Source organism: Falco biarmicus, chromosome 7 (genome assembly GCF_023638135.1).
Source record: "Falco biarmicus isolate bFalBia1 chromosome 7, bFalBia1.pri, whole genome shotgun sequence".
NCBI lineage: Eukaryota > Metazoa > Chordata > Aves > Falconiformes > Falconidae > Falco > Falco biarmicus.
This window is the reverse complement of record NC_079294.1, coordinates 39,301,310-39,317,902: the sequence shown is the minus strand read 5'-3', so window position 1 is coordinate 39,317,902 and position 16,593 is coordinate 39,301,310. Positions and strand designations below refer to the sequence as shown.

Below are 16,593 nucleotides of genomic sequence, written 5' to 3'. Positions count from 1 at the left end.
ACTACCCAATACCTTCTCAACAAGCTTTGGATTCACTGGTCTTTCCAGTGGTATCTTCTAAAACCAAACAAAACCCCCAAAGAACAGGCTACAATCTAAGACCAAAAAGATCACTAATTAGTGTCAGGTTCCAACACAGCCTCTGCAGGAGGAGGTCAGGGCTGCCCCAGGCCCTTTCCAGCTGGCTCCACCGGGACCCACCCCAGCACACAGTTGAGCCCATCAGCCAAGCAACCACTGCAAAAACATATTTAAGAAGGGGCAAAAATACTCAACAGGAAGGGGAAAAAGCCCACCAAGGTCAGAGAAGGATAGGGAGGAGGTGCTCTGTGGCAGAGCAGGTATTCCCCTGCAGTGAAATGCAAGAGGAAAGGAGTTGGTTTAATGTTTATCTTTGTTTTTCTCTACTCAAATCAGGTTTAACTGGCAATAAATTGTTTCTCTTGTTTTGTCCACAACAGTAATCTCCCTGATTTTATCTGGAGCTTTAAACTCTCTAAACCTATTTCCCTGGTGCTGATGAGGAGGGGGAGTGACCAAGCAGCTGGGTGGGCATTCGGCTGTTGGCCAAGGATAACTCACCACACAACTTTTCACAAAACCTAAATAAAGTTATCCTGACTATGCCATTAATGTTGGCGCTGTTTAACTGACACGACACACAAGAATCACACATCTTCAACTGGACTGCACATCAAAGGCTGCCGATCTTCACTCTTCATTAGAGGATTAATTGGCCACAGTGCCAGAGTCACTTGCTCACTACAGGCAGGATGAGGCCCCATCATTTCAATCCAGCAGCATGGTTTTTGCCTACCATCATGCACTGCGCTAGTGTCTCTCCAACAGCTCCAGGCTTGCAGTATAAAGTCATACCCATGACATGGCAAGGAAACGGGACAGCAGGCTGTCAAAGCCAGCAAAACAGAGGTGTAATCCAAACCAGTGACAGAAGGAATAACACAGCAATGCAGGTGGGACTCACAACAGCACTTGGCACAATCCTGTAAGCAAAGCAGACTCTCTAGTTATCCATCACATAAAAGTAGGTACTCCCAGCCATCACACAGCAGAGCTCATCCAAGCACGTACAGCTCAGCGGGAGCAGATACAGGGAGGAAGCATTGGTGAGCAGAGCTGGGGCCACAAAAATGCAGGTGAATGTTCCAGGAAACAGCATCTGGATGTGGAGGATGTTTCTCACCACTAGACTGCTTTGCAGCCTGCAAACCACAGAACCTGCTCAAAGAGACCAGAACGGATTCTGAACACTCTGACACAAGCCACAGCTAAATAGCTTAAGATGAAGACAGAAGGCAGGCAAGAATGCACACTAAAACTCTTTCCCAGCCAAAGTATCTGTTTGGTTTTACACAAATTTTTAGAAGAACATACACAGAACATCTTCTGCTGAAATAACTCAGCTACAGATAAACCTGGGTTTTTGGCCAATAAACTGCAGTGTAGACCAACATAAAATACAGTATCTTTTTGCATGTTTTTTCAAAAGACTCTTTAAAATCTAAGCTAATTTTGAAACCTACCAATTCCGTGGATCTTTAATCTTTTTTTGGCTACATTTTTAAAGATTTCTTTTTCCATTAATAACTCAAGAGTTACTTGAAGTAAAAAATAGGTTTTTATTTTCAGAGCTTTGTAGTTGATATGCCTAGCAACTAACATGATTAAATTTTCAGAAAATCCAAGCATAGCACAAATTCTGCTGTAATTCATTCTTCTTTAAAGAAGAAAAGAAAGATCTCAAAATAACAGCTAAATTTCAGGAAAGGATAGCTTCTGCACCCTCAAGTGCCTTGTTAACTGTGAACTTTTGCTGCCTATCTTTCCCTTTTCATGTTTCATCTTCAGAATTCAGTAGCACAGACCTACAACAGGACACCAGAAATAATTCTGGTGCAATTCTTTCCAGGTTAATGATCCTTTTAGAACTCTTCTAAAAGTTCACCTGAAAACATCAGATTTGGGCTTGTTTCACAAGACGCTTAGACTTATTAATGCACAGACAGTTTTATAAGCGAGACAGAAAAGGAGAAATATACATACTGCTATCTAACTCTGTATTTCCCACTGCTCCCCACCAGTAACAATCAATATTCTCTTTTCAAGGTTTCCTCCTCTTGGACAAAATGGAGAAAATTTGAATGAGAACCAACAAATCACCAAGAAACTAAGCAGAAAATAAGGTACCCACAACTGTGTTTTAAAAAGGATGGTTTAAGCAAACCAGATTTTAAGGTGGGGATTATTACTTGACTGTGAAAATACTCAGCACATTTTTAGGCTCCCCAGCGGAGCAGCTGGTGTGAGCGCACCATACAGCAGAAGACCATAACCTTACAAATCAAACATGCCAGCTCCAGAGCTCCTACTCACCATGCTGGCTTTCATCAAATTGCTACCAAATCCCTCTCCCAAAAGCCAGCTTAAGTTTGTTAGCCCCAAAACTAAATTGCCGAAGTAATCACCAAGCCCCATCAGCTTGATCTCTCACCGTTTAACATCTCTTACTAATTTTCTATGAGCGTGCAGGAAAGTTTCAAACAGCTCCCTCAAGAAAATACATTTTAAGCCTTAGTTTTTCCATTCTGAGCCATCCCTGCACTATTTCATAGCTCTGATAATTGTACCACTGACTAACCTCCAACTGGGAATAGCTGTTTTTATCATCACTATTAAAAACAGTCCCTCACACTGTTAGGAATCTGGAAAGTCATTGTAGCTGCATCCCACCCTTCGGCCTCTCAAAACACTACAGAGCGATGAAACTATGCGCTGAAACCAGAGGATCCCTGTGCTGAACAACTCCTGTAATTTCTGGGTAACTACAACTGCTTCCTAAGCAAAGGCAGCCATGGAAGTTTGGTAATTGATTTTAGAGGGGCAAGGGGCATGAGATCTTAGGAAGTCAAAGTGAACTTAGTTTTCCACACCAGACTGGAAAAGTTAAATTATTTATAGAAATGCAGCAGTGATGTGCGTGTTAAAAAGCCTCACACATTCACCTAGTTTTGTGTTTTGGTTGATGTTTAGGGGCTTTTTTTAAATAGAAAGATTCACCCGCAGTTTTCCTTTCCTGAAACCACATTATCTTGGTTTTTAAACCTTAGCCAGAAGAGTGACTGACAGCTCTCAGAAGCAGCAAGATGCAAAAACCTAAGAGCTGAAAGAAGAGTGGATTTAAAAAACAGCTTTTAATTATCTGAAGGTACAGTTGCCAAGTAGACAGCAAAGAGGCTGTGCATCACATACAGACACGAAAATTCCCCCAGGTTTATTTCACAGTCAATTACAGTACATTAACCTATTAGTAAGTGCAAAACAGGGGTTTTTTTGAATGCAAGTTTCAACAACTTGAAAAATCATTGCCACCTGGACTTCGATACACAAGATCAGCAATCTATTTTATCACACTTCCCATCATCCCAGTTCACAAACACACCCTACAAGCAGCCTCTCAGCTTTTTTAATGCATCTTCTGCTGTTATTTCCTTCTCAGGGAACGGCATCACTTCTCTGCTTCCTGCTTTGAGTAACATTTCATATATCCACTAATATATTTTTTTTTTCATTGCTGTTCAAGAGGAGAACCAAATACCTCCAAACTCTTTTTACACACACCTCTGCACACACTCACAGGTGCTTAAATTATTTACTTCTGCCTCTGCAATATGTCGTCATACAAGGTATTTGTCAAACAGGGAAGCGCTGCAGCACTGAAAAGCAGCTTTCCAGGATCCCTGTGCTAAATATTGGGTGTGCCTACTTTTGTTTGGTATCAAGTTCCTTCTGCTGGCTCCTCTGTGAGAGCCAGCTACATGGATAGTTAAGTTTTTCCCCACCTCCAAAAACATCTGTTCCTTTTCTAAATTCTCCAGACTTCCTTCCCCTTTACCGTATCACAAAGCCTCTCTTTTCAGCAAGGCTGCCTTCTTGATAGTCCATCACCATTATCTTCTTGTTAGCTGCAGCGCAGCATGAATCACTGAATCTTGCAGAGCTTCCAGTCCTTTCAGCTCAAGGCCAGGCACTGAATTCAAGCATCCTGATTTAGAGAGGATTGTTAAAACTCCTTCCATGCCTCTTTTTTAACACTCTACAGCTTCCTGTCCTGGGAGGCAACCAAACTGCTGTAAGAAATGCCAGTTTTGGTTAAATATCCTCTATTCCTGTGACACCGAACATTTAAAACAATTACGTTACTGCCAGATCGTGCGCTATAACAGCTTTTATTCCACAAAGTGCAGAGATGAGCAAAAATTACTTCAGCACGAAGGAGTTTTAGTTGGTTGTTTGCTGAATCCCACAGCATTTCAAGTTAACATTCAGGCTTGGCACAACCAACCATTTCCTCAAACACACAGCACAATGTCACCCCTCAAAACCCCACTGTTCAACCTAAAGGCACTTTTTTTTTTTATTTTAAGGGTGCGTCAGCTGCTAACTGAAAGTGGGAATGCTTCATTTAGCACACACACTTGTTAAACTGCTCACAGCATGCAAATAAAATACCGCATTGTGCAAAAGTCATTCAGTCTCCCCATCCGTAGATATGAGCAATGGAACCGCGTCCAGGAAAGAAACTTGGAACAACATGCAAATATTTCAGTCCCTTATTCCCAATATTCACATACTATGCTAAAGCCCACATCCCTGTCATGCTGAGGGGTGACCATGTCGAGAATCTGCTGTACGTAATGGGTGGGAAAACGACCATTATTTGTCTTGCCCCAGTACTGCACCCTTTTATTTGTACTTATTACTGCAAACTGCTTTTTTTTCCAGACAATGGTTGTGTTATTATAGGTACCTTCATGCCGTGCCAAAGCACATACACACAGCAATTCAGAACAATCAGCCTTGTTTTCATGGGAGCAAAGGTTGCAGCCAAATGAAATGGGTGGAGATCACATTAAACAATCTTGGAATCTGCTAATAGGATATAGGAAAATGTGACCATAATGCAGATGCAGAGTTCCCCTTTCACCTTCCAATGTTATGGATAAAATAAAAGCTTTGGAAAACCAATTAAACTGTTTGAACAACATTAAGCAAGCTGAAGTGTTCTCAGTGGGCTTACAAGACCACTGAGGAGTTCTTTAACACTAAAACAAAAAAGTGCCCTTTCAAAGCTCTGAAACCAGAGAACAAGTTTCCCCACCCCAGAACACCACCTTTTTAAAAGGTATAGGATACCTGCAAGATGTCTGCTTATCTATGGTAAGGAGAAGCTCATCTGTCATAGAAGACATGATCAGCCCCTCCCTCTGTCCAAAAGGGGAATTTTCATACTGAAGTATGCTTGGTCAGCCGTAACCTGCATTCCCCTTGTTTGCTTTTGAGATGTGCATTAGTCAGCTTTCTCCTTCACGAATCTGATCATGCCTCTGCATGATCATACACTGAAGTCACGTCCTTGAGTCTGTGACATCAGCCTGTTGCCACGGTAACGTACAGGGCAGTCCAAAATTCAGTATTATGGCATCACTGCAGGACCAGACAGCAGAGCAAGCCAACGCCTGAGAGTTGGTTAATGCAGCACAAACAGCAAAGACATTTCAATATAAGTGTTAAAGAACAACTGCACTTTATCATTACATTCTTCATAAATACAGCTAGAAGCCTCTCATCAAGACTATCCAGAAGGTCATCAAGTTGAAGATGACAAACAGGCAAGCCATCAGGCATCACTAAAAAGAAGGGGAGTACGTTTCCAAGGATGGCCACCAAGTATGACAAAAGCTTAGTTCAGCGCTCTGAATAGAAACCACCATCTGTTCCCAAGGCAGTATCTCAGACCCACCTAAAGAGATGGTTCACAGAAAAACAGCGATGGCCCCTTGGCACCCCAGATCAAGCACTGGAAATCAGAGGCTGGCGTGTTAACAGCACTGTCATCCCTTTGGAAGACAGAGCATTACATAAGACATGGTTCTTCAATTTCGAGATTTGAAGCAAAGATCAGTGCATCATTAACCCAACCTATAACAAAGCCATGTAGTTAAAAAAGGGTGGTACCTTCAAAGAGCTGTTATTCCATGTAGGGTTAGACATTACAGTTCTGTAGGTTCCTTGCATACTCATGAGAATGGCATTTCTGAAGAGCAAAAGGGAAGGAAAAAGGAAATTAATTGCATGGTAACAGTGTTACAACTCTTAAAACCCAAAAGATCTGGTTTTCCCAGTGCAAAGGGCACACAGGAACAACCACCAATGCATTGCTGGCATGTGAAACACCATCAATTCAAGCAGGTCTTCACTGCTGATACCTGAGTACACCCCGAACAGTCCAGCAGCTACAGTTACAGGCAGCTGCCCTGCCACACAAGTCCCACAGGGCAGCTGGGCAGAAGCTGCTTTGGCACTGTGGGAGCCCAGGGGCAGCCAAGAGGAGAGACCACAAAGCTCTCTGCAGCCATGCCAAATCCCTTTCTCCACCTGTTCCTCCATTCTCAACAAGCACATGTGTTTGGGGGTCTGGGTGCAGATTCCCAGTCACTGCTCCACTACCCACATTCCTCATCACCCCTGAGTGCCATTGCTTTTGCACGTTCAGCTTCTGTGTAAACACAGCCACTCCCCATACATACACTTGACTAGTTTCAGTTTACCTTCTTCCGCTTTCTCTTATTAATCCACGTGTCTCCTATAACTCACTCAACACTTCCTTCTACAAAGCTGACTGCCATCCCTCCTATAACCTCAGACGCACCCACAATTTCTTAACAGTGCCATTAACAAGCTGCCGGCACAACAACGAACACTTCTTGTTCTCTACATGGATGCACCCCTCACCCTCTCCTAACCCCTCCGCCCAGGTCCCTGCCTATAATTACCCCATGTGTCGTTATCTAATACTGAACACAAGCCCCAGGGCTGGGAACCATTGTTTCTTAGTCTCCGCAATGCCACACACCCCAACAGTGGTGTACACATAAATTCCACAACCTGTTTCAGCCTGAGATTGATTCAGGCCCGAATTATACCAGTTTCTAGATGACTGGTGCAAATACATTCACTTGCTCCCTGCTCGCTTTAGCAATACCGGTTTACGCAATCAGCTACCATAGGCAGCTCCAGTGCACACCCTCACAACAGCTAATTGCTCCTATGGACCACAACTGCAGAGGAAACAAAAGTTAAATCCCTCTACTTTTAAATACAAATGGTAAATTATAGAGGGATGAAGAGACAGGCAAGAAGCACACTGGTCTTGGCAGAACAGCTGAATGACAAGCTCCATGTGCCAATATCACCTCTCAGCCACCAAAGCATCCAGGCTTTGCCCCAAGCTCAGCCCTTAAACACCCAGCAGGTTACCCAGTTGAGAGTACCACACAGGCTGAGATTCTGAAGGCAACTTTAAGCCAAATGGTTTTCAGAGCAAAATAAAGCCAGCAGGCTTCATCTCCATGGAGCTCCTGCAACATAACAGAGGCTGAACATGTTACTTAGTGCAGAGGTCTTTCTTATTAACTACCTAGTAAATTCAGATTAAAGTCGGACAGCTTTTTCCCCTCCCTCACATAAAAGATCAGATGCTACCCAGCCCTGAGGAATCAATCCAGCTTCTGCAATAAAGAAATCTCACTCACAGCTACATGACACCACACACAATCTACAGGATTGTGGCCCTTCAGGTACTCATTAAACCTTTTCCCCAGAAAAGTCTCCTGTACTGGATCATTTGCCTCCAATTCATTTTGTACAGTCAAGATTGATCATAACCAAGTACTCGATATCCACCGCAGCTCACGAACACACCAATGTAAAAACCTGTGGACACTCATCTACGCTCCCAGTCACAAGTGTTGATTCAAGTGGCTACGTTGCTTCAGAGGGCGATGAAATCCCCAAGCCGAACACACGGAAGCGAGGAAGGAAGTACCGAGGCACACTTCAACCATTAAGAGGCAAACAAAGGCCAGAGGAGAGCCAAGGCTGGGTGGCTGCTGCGGAAGCTTGGTTAACAAACTTCAAGAGGAGAAGCAGAGCATGGGGAAGGCCACTCACCATCCCAAATGGTCACAAGAGCCTTGTCAACTTGCACAGACCCAAGGGCAATTCCAGAAATACTAAGCACAGTGCTGGGAAGGCAGACGGACCATTTTGAGATGTAGGATCAACTTTTTTACTGGAGGAAGGGAACACAGCCACACATAACCGTTTAACAATTAACAAAGCAGAACCCAGCACTGTGGGTTTGAGAGACCATTTAGCAACCAGCAGTCCATCTCAGCGCAAAAGATGCCAAGCTCTTACTCTATGCAATGTATTTGCCCTCATCATAAGCATATAGGCGGAGGAGCTTCACCCACTCATAGGAAGAAGCTGTGCTTTGCAGACCCCTCCTGACTACCCAGCCGAACCTCCTGTCCACTGGCAACTCCCTTTCCACTTACATTACCCTCTGAGCACGTTGACCAGCACGAGAAAGTTATCACAGCCCATCTTTTAGCTTCTTCTCCCCACAAAGCCAAGGCCCCTGACTTCTTTTAAACAGGCAGCACAGCACCCATGCTCCCACACTAGTCTCGTGTCCTATGACCTTCTCCCAGGGAAACTGGCAAGAACACACTGGGTTGACCTCCCCAGCGGGCTGGCTGGGGGGCAGGCAGCCCTGCTGCCACGTAACACCCCAAGTCTGAACCTAGTTTTTATTTAGGCAATACCCAATCCAGCCTGCCAACCTCCTGTCCCTGTGATATCAGCAGCTAAAAATGGATGCAGGAGTCTGATCAGCTACATATTTTCACGGGGGGGTGGGGGGTGGGGGGTGTGTGTGTAGATTTTCCCCCTATACAAATAAATACCTCCTTAAAAAAAGGTGATGCAGTTTGTCTCATTAAAAGAACCCATATTGTTCTTATCAAAGCATGGATCCACTTCCGTGCACAACACAGGCCAGTTCGTAAAGCATGTTTGGGTCTCCCTCTGAAAGCCACCCTATAAAAGCAGGGCCTGCCTAAGGAAACTTCATACTCAACAATTCTCTGAAATTCACTATCACTTCACCTTCAGTTATTCCAAGAGCTTAACACTGCAGTTGGATCCATACCGAGTTGCTCTACATGATCAACCCCATCTGCCAACCCAAAATTACAACCAAGACAACCAAGCCTAAATGTACAGAAACTATCAACATTAAAAAAGCATATTACGTTTTCTTCCCCAAGACATTTTACCTGCCAACAACTATCTGTCTCAGTGTATTACCATCCTCCCATCGTCCTGATTTGAGTTACCAGGCTTACGGCAAAAAGCAGTGAGAGCCAAGAGCACTCCGCCTAGAGTCCAAGCAGAGCCTGCAAGGACAGACCCCCTTTGGGGCAGTGACAGTTGAGTTTGATTTAATGCGAAAACAAACTGCTTTTCCATTCAAGTCAAAAGTAGAGACAAAGAATTGTATGTGGCTCAGATTGCACTGTCAGCTGGCTTTTTAGGAATAGATCAGATTTAACAGTTCTATGACAGTCCAGAAAAGTTAGCCTGACAAAAGTTTAAGCTTTGCCCAGTACTACACTATGCAAAATCCAGGCACTTGTCTGCAGTGCTCTCACGGCCTTAAGACTGCAACTCAGAATCATCATCATGATCACCATCAGTTCCAAGAAGGTGTTTTATCAGGATTCAGCCTGATGCACAAATGCATTTTTATCCCATTTCAAAGGAAGACAAAAACACTATCTGAAGCTCTGCCCAGAAATTCTCTTTTGCATCATATGGCTCGCCTATAATGCCATTTCTACACTGGGGAACCAAAACTATGCAGTTCTGCTACGGCCTCATCAACATGACAACCCTCACTGCAGGGACTCGTATTCTGAAGCAGCAGACAAGCACTCAGGCTGTTTTACTTCACTATTCAGGGCCTAATGCAGACAGAAACTAATTAACACATATCACTATGGAAAGGAAATATAATCTAAATGTTCATTGGTTTATATCTAAACCCTTTGAGACATCCAATGTCAAAGCTAAACAGATCTTCACCTGACAAACTACTTGGAGAGCCTTCAACCAAAGCTGCCAGGTAAGTATTTCACTTTCAGTATTTTTACTTTTTTTTTTTTGTAGTTTTATGCAGTATTTTAGGATATTTTTGCTACACACACTGGGGACACACCTCTAACATGCACAAAGCCCAGAGAAGCATCGTGACAGCTGCAAAAACAACTTTGTCCTGGCTAACATTCACATAACAAAATTGCAGTTTCACTCCAGGGAAAAAAGGAAAAAGCACTTAAACTTTGTTTAGATTAAAGTGCTGCAAGCCACACCACTTATCTGCTGTCAGAGCAGATCGCAGGGCTGCTCCAGTGATTATTCAGTAATGAAGTAACTGGAATTGGAAGGTATGCAATTAGTCCCATCTCCTCCTCCTCTTGCCTCTCCCCCCCCCCCCCACAAAATAAAAGAAAAAAAAACAGCACAGACATTATCACCTCTCCTTCTAGTTCCGCTACCCTCATCACTTAAAATACCAACAAAGCAAAGTAGGGCTGTCACTTACAAGCTGCTAACAAGCCTGGCTTGGCCCTGACTGGCAGCAAAGGTGATATTCTCGGCATCTCCTCAGAAGGAAGTTACTGGCTTACTTAATGGGATGTTTTCTCAGGTACCCACACACGCATATATTAAGCTTAACATGCCTGCATTCAGCTATTCCACTAAAAGCACACCACTTGTCAGAGAAGAAAAGCATTGCTGTTCCTGCTAGCTTTAAGCATCTTTCACTAATCCTCCTCAGTACAGCCACTGTGAATATATTAAACTCGGGACACAGGTATCCTTTGCTGGCACTGTCTAGCTTTACTGATTCCAGCCTGAAAACGTTGGTTCATTTTACCTGAGCCATTTGCACCTACCTTCCCTTAAAGAGTGTCATGTTTGTAAAGCCCTGTACACAGCTTCTTCCATAACAGCAGCTAATAGGGAATACGTAGAAAGGCCTCAGAAACCCCAAAGCCAAATGGCAACTCACAGTAAATCCATGCTTCCAAACTGCAATTCTGATAAAATAAGCTGACATTTATTCATGCCCAAAAGTTCACTCATCCTCCCCTCCACCCCAGCAATACCAGCTGGTCTAATTAAAGACACATCTTCTCCATCAGCCTCTGCCTCATGTACACCCCAGTAAAGTTTCTCTATCTGTGACCACAGGCTTCTACATTTACTTATTTTAAAAAAAATATCGCTAGTTTTTTTTCAAATGGAAAGCAGCCTGACAGACTCTTGTTCTGTCTGGACAGCCACCTGATAAGCAACTCCTTGCTGGTGTGCTGTGACCCAGGTAACATAAGGAAGAGCTAGGGGACAGGGGGGATTCCCCCAGCCCTAAAAAAAAAGTTTTTTAAAAAAATCCACCTTACAACCAGTATTAATGCAACTAGCAACATCAACAAACTTGCTCTGTATGGCTCCACTATGGATGCAACAGTTTTACACTTAAAAGTTCCTGGATTTTTTTCCAAGTCAAGTTCTTCCCAATCTCTTAGAAAGATGTTTTCCCAAAGATGCATGCACCATCCCTGCAGGATGCTCTGGTGCCTTCCCTTCTTTGGATCCAGTCAGGCCAGGGATGAAGCTGTGTTAACGTCCCAAAATCCATACAGAACCGTTTCCTCACTGGCTATATTTACCGATCCAAAAGAGGGAAAACAGGAAGAAAGAAGACTTTTAAGAAGAGTATACAGTACACTGCAGAGACATTTGCTACAAACATACACGAACTACTACTATTTGTCCTACAACTTACACTGAAGCATACAGCTGACACATCAGCAGGCACCATTTTAACAATACCACAAGCTGCTAAAGCCTAACAAAGCAATCATTAGGAAAACTGGTTGAGTCCACTGTTGGTGGCATCCCATGCACTATCTGCAGAGGGAGTGCGACTCAAACTGCTCGGAGCTCCCATCCGCAGTATGGGCTGTAAAGCTGCACTGAAAGAGAATTCCCAGTAACTTGTAGCAAAGCCACATCTCCAACTGCTTGTGCTGCAAGACCAATTCAAATCAAGTTATTTTGATGTGACTACATCTGCAGTCCTACTGCAGCAAAAAAAAAAATAATCCATATGCATTCTAAGAGAAACACAGGGATTTTTTTCTTAACACCATGGAAGATGGATTCATTGCTACCAGCAATCCTCCCACAGCCCAAATTTCAGAAGTGGTAGCAGATTTACTTAGATTTCAGATGCATAAACAAGTGCTCTTTGCATGACTTCATTCATGTGTTTATTAAGATAAAAGTTAACTCATTAAAAAAAACACAAGAGTAGAGTGCCATCCTTCCTTAGAAAGGAAATTAAATAAAAAAATAGGCAAGAAACCAAGTCTGGCCCACACTCAATGGCAAGCTGTGGTGCCCTGATGGTTAAATGCAAGATTTAGAAAACCAGTTCCAGAGGACAAGCTTTCCTTAAGGGTATTTTTTGGAGTTCACTTCCCAAGTCCCTGACCTTTGTCTCAAGCTACCATGCCTTGCATGCCCCAACTGTGCAGCAGTGGATGGCCTGGGGTGCAAACGTCCTACGCAGGGACAAAAAAAAAATCTCACCAGAACAAGGACGCATGCAGGTGGTCAGGAAGGCAAATGAATGAGAAAAGTCTCAGTCAGTGTGACAGGCAGTACGATACCAAAGCAAGAGCTGTCTAACAGCAGGAGAATAAGGGGTAGCTTTGCATGTATGTTTACAGGGAGCTTCTCTCAACCTCAGGAGTCAGGACAGGAGAAGCACAAAAGCTTTGAAGGCATAAATAAATTAAGACTACAGTCTCAATGCCAAAGCAGAGGCTTCATGATGGGGAAGGGTTTTTACGCTTTGCAATGATGACTTAGGTAAGGCAAAGTTCAGAACAAAGACCTCAGTGAAGACCTTCATAAATCAAAAGGGAACTGGTTTGCCTCTGGAAGCATGTGAGCTGGTGAACACAAACCCCAGTTCAACACCAGCTACTACCAGTCGACACACACCAAGTCCTGTTTGAACCCAGTGTCCAAAGTCTTTTTAAAAAATACAGCCTCCAGTATGACACATTACAGAAAACCAAACCACAGGCACAAGCTGCGAGTTACTCTTTGAAGTTTAGATACAACTGAACATTATTTCACCTACCCAGATGCAGAGGGATAGCTGCTGCCTTTGATGCTACAAGAAATTTTGGTCTTAAACAGCCCAAGGACTTCAAATTGCTTGCTGGGCTGCATAGTGGCAACACCCAAGCCTACACATACACACGAACATAATTATGCCTGGTCTAGACTGGGGGGGAGGAAGAAAAAAAGTCTTTTCAGAGATTTTAGCATGCAAAGAAAATAATAGCATGTACAAAGAAATCTCTAGAGTGACTTATTAAAAAGATTTTATGCTTGGCTTTCTTCCAATTAGAGAGGAATTAAAGAGCCTAGCAATATAACCCTGTTCATCCCAAGGAAGAAACTGCATTCTTAAGAGAGAGGAGGAGAGAGGGACAAAGACACAGGACTGCAATTGCACATATCAAAATAGGAAGTTTCTAATGGGACAGAAAGTGAGCTAAGACTGTAACACAGAAAGAATAGTTCAGATTTTAAAATTAATCCAGTCTACTGCATCCAAAAGGGAATTAGCCAGTAAATAACAACATTCCAATAAAGCAGACTATTTTTTACTATAAAATTCCGACCATTTTAATATTTTACAAGTTATATGCCTCTCATCACTGCCAACCAGCAAAATCAGTGAAAGTAGGAGGCTACAAAAAGAAAAGCAAACCAAGTGGAAAAGGCATTGCTAGACACCTTGAGAATCTGAAAATGTGTCAAAACCCAGCCTTTAATAAGAAAGAACATTTAGTAGCTGCTATCTGCAACGATTATTTTATATCCAAACTCTTTGGAGCTTAAGAATTCACATCATGAAACCAGCTTTTAGCAGAATTAGGACCAGACTTGACATGCCCCAGTTTCCCCAAGGTTACTTTTTTAAAACCATCTACGCTTACATCTGCTCAAGCGCTCTTCTCACACTACAGAAGAGCAACCAAAACCTAACTTCTAATTTTACTGGTTTAGCATTCATTTGAAGAGAATTTGGTTTCAACACTTTTTTATTTGAATGACAGAAATAATTTTGCACTGGATTGCAGGCTGAAAAGTTACTGGAAACAGCAGCAAGCTGCTGTAACATATAAAGTCATTGCAAGGATGAAAAAAAGTTACTGAAGCTTACTAAATCAAAGCTTGTAAAAACACCAAAACCAGAAAATGAACCAGAAGTAGCTTAGGAGTTGCTAGCTATGTTTAAAGTTAATAAAATTCCCGAGTAAATGGCTGCCGCTTAGGTTTGCCAAAAAAGTATGCTAATTTCCAAAGTTCATGCATAGTAATTAGAACCGCAAAAATCAGGTCCCAAGTAAGTGATGAAGTTAGCCTCGGTCTTATTTTTCCAGCAGATGGAATTAGCTGCGTGTGAAGTTATTTTTTGCAATTTGAGAACAAACATATTATCTTGAATATCAATTCTGCAATTATAGCATATCAGAAACATGCATACATGGTATCAGGAATATGCAAAACCCAAACTGAATCCCTGTTTTCCATCCTTCTAAACAGGACACTAAAGAGGTTGGGGGAGGGTTTACATATTTAAGACTTCATTTTTCAAACCAATTGCCTAACTACTGACAATTTAGCTGAAACAAGTTCTCTCAGAGTACCTTGGCTTTAATAGTCCAAACAGGTTTTTCCAAAGAAAAATGTCTGCCTTAACTAAAAATACATCCTCTTGATGTGCAAATTGACAGATCACAAAAAGCCATCCAATTTGCAAGTTCAATCAACATGCATAAACTGGAAGTCTCCAGTTTTCACCCAGTACTTCTCCAAAGCCTGATTTACAGGCATATTCATCATATACTACACAACACAAAAAGCCACCTTCTCCATTCCTATTACTGATTTGTCACTTCATACTTAAAAAGATACAGCCTCCTCCTAAGCACTGCAACTCAAAGCTACCTGCAGCAACGCACTGAGTGATGGCTGAACCTCGTGTGTGCCCTTGACCAAAATACTCCACCTGCGTTCCACATTCTGAATTTAGTTTCTCTTCAGCACTCAAGCCAAAAGCTGCCCCAGTATAGCGAGTTACTCTCAAAGACACTGACAAACCCAGCAATTTTTCTCTGTTGTTAGCCTGCCTTTATTGTGCTTATAACAGCACAATCCATAAAGATGTACATGCATCTAGTTTAGGGGGCACTTAGGTGCATTCTATCTACTGCGAGCATCAGTAGATGGGTCTCGAGAACGTGTAGAGAGGTCAAACAAAACCAGAGTTACTGCACTGATCACACAGATTATAGGCTTCTCGTGCAGTACAGGCACCAGCTTCCAAACAGAAAACTGGTGAAAGCAGTGAAAACAAGCTACAAGTCTTGTTACATGAACACTACTTTGTAGCTCCAGGTAACCCAGAAAAGGTTTCCAGAACCCGTACATGCTCCAAAACTAACCCCAAGCTTACATAACTGAAAGAACATAGGGAGGGGAAAGTAAAATTTAACTCTATGTCAAGCGACGCACTAGATTGAATACTATTAACCGAAATTGTGTTAATTAAAAGTAGATGTACTTAAAGCAGTAGAAACCCTGCCCAAAACAAAATGATATTTCTCATACAAAAATATTTCTGTGGCCAAATGGAATACTGAGTTCAAGTAAGAAAGCAAGCAGTTACACCTATCATGCTCTTTTTTCCTCCCCCCTCTAAACTAGGGAGTCTCATTTATCTCAAAGCAATCAAAGGAAAACACTTTGATTTTTAAAGTGAGAAAAGCCACAGAAAGAAAAGCCCTGTCTAGCACAAACAAGTAATATTTGAGAAATCAAAAGAGATTCTCCAAGTTAGAAGAAGGATGAAAACAGTTCTGAATAATGTACTTTGCATAGCCCAGTTCCTGCCAAAACTGTTCCGTAAATCCCATGGTAGTTCAGATAATTTCCACTCTTAGAACAAAAAAAGCTAGATTGAACATTAGCAACATTGTGTGATATGACCTGAATGATGCAAGAACAAGTAGTTAAGTGAACCACAATATCTGCTGAATTTTTAATCACTAGTTGTTTTGCTGCAGGGCAGAAGAACACTGTATATTAGCTTCCAAGCTCTGTACAGACTGACACATTAGGACAGCAACATTTTAACTGGCAGAAATTCAGCCTCTGTGCTACCTAAATGCCATTACTTTGTTAAGAACTGCAGGCATAACAGCTTCTAAAGCAGGATTTTTTTTTTAAACCACATGGAAAAGAGCACTATGTTCTGTACCCCAAAATACCAGTCAGCCATTTCTGAACAATATTTTTTTTAAAAAACTGACATTTTCTTAACAGTCATTTATGTGTCCCTCTGTAGTGTATTTTTACTCTCAAAACATCATTAAGTAGTCATGTGGTTGCCCAGCAGCAAACTGACTACAAAAGAGGTAGTTGAACCTCTGATGTGTAGGAAGGTGATCTATGTAAACATTCATATTACCTCTGTACTGCAACAGGAGGTGCAGCTGCAGCATGTTTAGG

At 42.4% G+C, this 16,593-nt stretch overlaps 1 protein-coding gene across 3 annotated transcripts in view; it reads right to left on the bottom strand.

The window, feature by feature from the left end:
* Positions 1 to 16,593, bottom strand: part of FBXO34 (F-box protein 34) — a 40,317-nt gene that overhangs the window by 19,870 nt on the left and 3,854 nt on the right. Inside the window, exons 2-3 of one of the 3 annotated variants that reach the window (XM_056346510.1) lie at positions 6,037 to 6,115; positions 5,822 to 5,918 (exon numbers count right to left, since the gene is read on the bottom strand). The exons of 1 other annotated variant lie outside the window; for it this stretch is intronic. The gene's annotated coding sequence lies outside the window, so the exon portion shown is untranslated. The remainder of the gene's footprint in view (positions 1 to 5,821; positions 5,919 to 6,036; positions 6,116 to 16,593) is intronic. One more of the 3 variants, XM_056346509.1, reaches the window with a different exon arrangement.